The sequence below is a fragment of the Diaphorina citri genome, unplaced genomic scaffold (assembly GCF_000475195.1).
Source record: "Diaphorina citri unplaced genomic scaffold, Diaci psyllid genome assembly version 1.1 scaffold899, whole genome shotgun sequence".
Classification (NCBI taxonomy): domain Eukaryota; kingdom Metazoa; phylum Arthropoda; class Insecta; order Hemiptera; family Psyllidae; genus Diaphorina; species Diaphorina citri.
This window is the reverse complement of record NW_007378330.1, coordinates 151,628-157,990: the sequence shown is the minus strand read 5'-3', so window position 1 is coordinate 157,990 and position 6,363 is coordinate 151,628.

Sequence of the window (6,363 nt, the reverse complement as noted above, 5' to 3'; positions counted from 1 at the left end):
GTTGTTATCTTCAAAATAATGTACATTGATCAGTAGTTCTGTTTGACAATACGTGACATAATTATGTTTTAGATACATCAGTTAAACAGTATAGGGAATGGCTGATGATACCGTGAGGCGAAACCCATTCGACAAAAACCCAAGTCAGAGAAATACTACGTACGATCACTATTCCCTACCCCGTTGATGTGGAGATCCACAAAACAAACATAGGATCATGATGAGAATGATTGTTCTGAGAACTTTTGTAAACATGATTCTTTCCACGTATCTATTGTAAGTCAGCAAATGGACGCGCGTCGCTTCGTGTGACTTTAGTAAAATTCCATACAAAACAATATGTATATTACCTATAACTGTCAAGGTTCATATAGGACAAATAGATGCAACATACGAGGAGCATCGGGAAACCCCCCTTTCCTTCTAAAACATGATGATGTGCAGAATTCTTTGAAGATCATCTAGGTATAGGTATCATTTCACCTCTAGTCCTCTATGGATCATTGATCACATCTGAATGATAAGTTGATAAGCATCTTGTTGCAATTGGACACTGGACCAAACCTAACCTTGCGGTTATGCCATGCACTAACTTGTGGTATGCCATGTCATTACTCGAGGGCAGGTGACAAGCTCTAACCTTCGTAATTACAGTCGGTACAATGTGTGGCATATCTTTGATGTGAAATATTCGCAGCACAATCCCCGGTTGTGCAATTTATCCGACAAGTTAAGCTACCATTATCCGGCCGAAGGTGTGGACTCTTCAAGGTTTTGCATTACTGCAAAAATACAATTGTGTTTGTACCAGCTTGTATTGACTGTGTCAACTTATTTGTATTGACTTAACAACACGAAAAGGTTCGTAATTATTGTTTATTACTTAGACCTAACCTGTAGAATGGACATATTTTAACCATTCTTGCAACTTGTTTGAGATTCCGGGGTAGCGACCAGGTTCGATTTTGTGTCCAAGTACTAGAGGGGATGAAAAGACACTGAAATTCTGAGCTGGTGATAGTGTTGATGTTTTCAAAATTGAAAAAGCATAAATAAAACATCCAGGTACTTCGTAGTCAAGCTTAGTCAGACCTTTCTCAGTGTTCCAGTAACCCAAATTCATCAACTAAAACCTCAACTAAACTCGATTTGTGTTCAAAATTTAAGTACTTGCACCACAAGGGAATTCCAAGGGACCGATATTTTAGATGCGAATAGGTATATGTACATGAATCTTCATCCAGAGCAGCTCCTCATAACAAGGCCAAAATTTAAGCAACACGAATGAGCAAATATTAAACATCTTATAATACAGACTTAAAGAAAGGTGAGGAGAAGAAAGAAGCAATATTCAAAGAAATATTATAAGACAGCAGACACAAGTACAAAGTCAACATAATTATGCAAAGAGCAAAAGAGTCTGATACCTATAAAGAAAGAAGTCAGTGAAAGAAACCAAGCATGATGGTGATGGGAGGGGATGAAAGACACTGAAATTCTGAGCTGGTGATAGTGTTGATGTTTTCAAAATTGAAAAAGCATTTAAATAAAACATCCAGGTACTACGTAGTCAAGCTTAGTCAGACCTTTCTCAGTGTTCCAGTAACCCAAATTCATCAACAAAAACCCCAACTAAACTCGATTTGTGTTCAATATTTAAGTACTTGCACCACAAGTGAGTTCCAAGGGACCGATATTTTAGATGCGAATATATGTACATGAATCTTCATCCAGAGCAGCTCCTCATAACAAGGCCAAAATTTAAGCAACACGAATGAGCAAATATTAAACATCTTATAATACAGACTTAAAGAAAGGTGAGGAGAAGAAAGAAGCAATATTCAAAGAAATATAAGACAGCCGACACAAGTACAAAGTCAACATAATTATGCAAAGAGCAAAAGAGTCTGAAATAAGTCAGTGAAAGAAACCAAGCATGATGGTGATGGACAGACTTAAAGAAAGGTGAGGAGAAGAAAGAAGCAATATTCAAAGAAATATAAGACAGCCGACACAAGTACAAAGTCAACATAATTATATGTAAAGAGCAAAAGAGTCTGATATAAAGAAGTAAGTCAGTGAAAGAAACCAAGCATGATGGTGATGGGTATCAGGAGAGCATACCGGATGGAAATTTGACTACTGAACCAGTCACCCGGTCAGTCGTTGACCTGTCACATCCATGGAGGTGCGGATGAAACGTCCTCTCCACCCGCCTCTTACTACAAGGAAACGGAAATTAATTTCACATCCTGCAGAGTGTTCTGGGTAGAATAAAAACACCGTCACCATCAACCCAGTTATTATCATAGTCGCTTTTGTATAGCTTTATCATTTCTCTTTGGTAAACAACTGGCAGGCAGCATAGTTCAAAATCGATAGCAAAGAGACAACCCTTTCCATTATTCTTTCTAGGCGCGGAGTAGGATTGAATTGTGAGACTTTGAAAGTTGAAAGCCATAATATGGGCTCGTGTGACAATAGAGGTCCGCGTATTGACGAAGGTTTGTGGATCGAGCTAAGACAAAGATCACACCGATAGATAGGTATATTTATGAATTTAATGAGAGTAAAGCGTTGAACTTCGCAGTAATTTTGGGCACAATTTTTGCAGCTCAAAGAAAACGAAGTTGAAGCACTTTTCCTCTTCGTTAAGTGTTCAAACCACGCAAACAGTTTCCATGAGGCTCAAAGTCAGAAGTGTCCGAGCCCCAAATCTTTAGAAGCTCTTCCCAGCTCTAAATTATCGTGGAATAGGTACCTGTGTTCAAGCATTCAGCAGATGATGGCATAGTTACTAGAGCTAATCTATCAAAATCCTGGATTTTTTTTTTTAGATTTGTTAAATACCTAATGGATTATTTTGTATCAGACTATATATTAACTGTTTAACTACTCATTTTTTGTAATTTTAATGTTGTCATGTAAATAAATCCACCCGCAGACAGTTTTCATTGTATAATACGTGGAGACATCATGTTTACGATAGTTCAAAATCGATAGCAAAGAGACAACCCTTTCCATTATTCTTTCTAGGCGCGGAGTAGGATTGAATTGTGAGACTTTGAAAGTTTGAAGCCATAATATGGGCTCGTGTGACAATAGAGGTCCGTGTATTGACGAAGGTTTGTGGCTTTGTGGATCGAGCTAAGACAAAGATCATACCGATACATAGGTATATTTATGAATTTAATGAGAGTAAAGCGTTGAACTTCGCAGCAATTTTGGGCACAATTTTTGCAGCTCAAAGAAAACGAAGTTGAAGCACTTTTCCCTTTTCGTAAGTGTTCAAACCACGCAAACAGTTTCCATGAGGCTCAAAGTCAAAAGTGCCCGAACCCCAAATCTTTAGAAGCTCTTCCCAGCTCTAAATTATCGTCGAATAGGTACCTGTGTTCAAGCATTCAGCAGATCACACAACTGAAATTAGAGCTAATCTATCAAAATCCTAGATTTTTCTAGATTTGTTAAATACCTAATAGATTATTTTGTATCAGACTATGTATTAACTGTTTAACTACTCATTTTTTGTAATTTTTATGTTGTCATGTAAATAAATCCACCCGCAGACAGTTTTCATTGTATAATACGTGGAGACATCATGTTTACGAGCTCTCTTCTAGCAGTACTGGCGTATTTGTAACGCGCCTTTCACAAATCTTGTTACCAGCTGAACAACTTGAATACCTAATTTCCCTTTCCTAAGGCTCTCATTATTTTTCCTTTCAGAGCTCAAGAAGAACAGGACGACAGGAGGGCTAAATTGAAATTCATCAGCATCCTCTGGCACTACGAGAACGAGAGAGAAATATTTACAGGATCTAACCAAAGTCCGTCATGGTCAATGAGTAGGAAGAAAAAAGAGACCATTAGGAAGGAATACAATATGAAGAAATCAGTCCACCTCGTGGTGAAGAGGACTAAAGCCTTCTAATTCCAAGTTTTTAATGTGGTGTTTGCGGTCACAAAAAGTGATTGAATTCATCAGCATCCTCTGGCACTACGAGAACGAGAGAGAAATATTTACAGGATCTAACCAAAGTCCGTCATGGTCAATGAGTAGGAAGCAAAAAGAGACGATTAGGAAGGAATACAATATGAAGAAATCAGTCCACCTGGTGGTGAAGAGGACTAAGGCCTTCTAGTTCCAAGTGTTTGCGGTCACAAAAAGTGATTTGAATTTCACTGGAGTAATGAAGGTTTTTGACTTTGTAACATCGATGAGACAGATAAATTCAAAGAATAAAGCACGAGGAAGAGTTACTCAAGAAGTAAAAAAGACTCGAGATGAATAGGTGAGATAATAAGAGCAAATAAAAAGGAATCACAAACCGAAAAGAAACGAGAGGAATGAAATTAAAAACAGGATACAAAAGAAAGAACGAAATATAAAGGATTCTTTTGAATTAAACTAAACCAAGTTGCAAGTAGAAAGTTTTAAATAAAAGAAGGAGAAGAAAAGTCAAACAAGAAGGTACCTATATCTAGGTATAATCCTGGAAAATAAACAAGAAATCTTAGAGAGTACGAGGGTAATACTCAAATAATGAGTGTGCATCTATTTATAAGTACAAACTTTTTTTACTCGAGGATTTTTTTTATATCTGAAAAATAAAAAAAGAAAAAGCCACAGCTTGTCCTGAACAGATGTGCGGGAAGTTCAAAGTCGTTTTTGTAACGAATTAAGTCATTCGTAAAAAAGAAAAAGCCACAGCTTGTCCTGAACAGATGTGCGGGAAGTTCAAAGTCGTTTTTGTAACGAATTAAGTCATTCGTAAAAAAAAGTGGAACTTTCAGTAAACTCTCTATCTTACATACTCCGTTAGGTGTAGCGTGTATTTGTAAACTTTTCATTATTCTCAGTTTGTTTGTTTGAAGACTTTTCTGTTACGCTTTTTAGCGTTTCGGAGCGAACTTTTTACTGGAGAAACCCAAAAAGAAAAAGATAATGAGGAAGGAGAAGACGAAAAAGTAGGGTAGGTATAAAAACTTTGTTCCATGAGAATCATGAGATAAAAAGAAGAGGAACATGGAACAGCAGAAGTACCTATCAGGAAAGTTATATGTGAATTGGAACTGCATACCAGAGTATTCGACATCCTGTTACTAATGAAGATATTAACAAACGCTCACCTCATTAAAAACTTTGTTCCATGAGAATCATGAGATAAAAAGAAGAGGAACATGGAACAGCAGAAGTACCTATCAGGAAAGTTATATGTGACTTGGAACTGCATACCAGAGTATTCGACATCCTGTTACTAATGAAGATATTAACAAACGCTCACCTCACAGTAGTAAATACACTGAAGAAAACGATAGATGATAGCAGCCGCGTATAGGTACTAATGACAGGTGTGAACCCTTGATTAATAATCCAGTCATTAATATTAATTGTACTGTAATTACAGCAATATTCATCATGAACTACCAAAATCGACAACTTGGTTAGAATAGCTCTAATTACCATCGCGTCAGTTCTTAAATTATTAATAATTAACCGAACAACTCCTCGCACATCATCGTCTTGTAATAGTAGACTATTTCTAACTAAACATACAGCCTGTTGCCTGTACATTACCATACACATTGCTGGTATCCACCGAGATTAATAATCCAGTCATTAATATTAATTGTACTGTAATTACAGCAATATTCATCATGAACTACCAAAATCGACAACTTGGTTAGAATGGTTCTAATTACCATCGCGTCAGTTCTTAAATTATTAATAATTACCCGAACAACTCCTCGCACATCATCGTCTTGTAATAGTAGACTATAAATTTCTAACTAAACATACAGCCTGTACATTACCATACATTGCTTGTATCCACTGTGTCTTCTATTAGCATTAATAAACATCAAACAATTTTTTCTACATGAAACAAATTAAAGAAAGAGGAATATTTTGCTCAGATATATAAAATCATCAACATCGTTATTATCATCTTGTAAACTATCATAATTGCCCACTCACGCCCAAATACGACAGGCAACATGAGTAGAATTTGAACAAGTCGTGCAACCTACAACAATGCTCAAGAACAATAATTCAGCAGATGTGAAGCTCAAGATAGAAGCATTACTATTAATATTGAAGACAGTCATGATGACTATGTGTGGATTAAAATCATCAACATCGTTATTATCATCTTGTAAACTATCATAATTGCCCACTCACGCCCAAATACGACAGGCAACATGAGTAGAATTCGCTTAACACAATAAGTGCATATCATCTATCAACATCTAATTATATTGCATCTACAATCTACATACAGTATCTATAATAATAGAGTAGAATTTGAACAAGTCGTGCAACCTACAACAATGCTCAAGAACAATAATTCAAACAGCAGA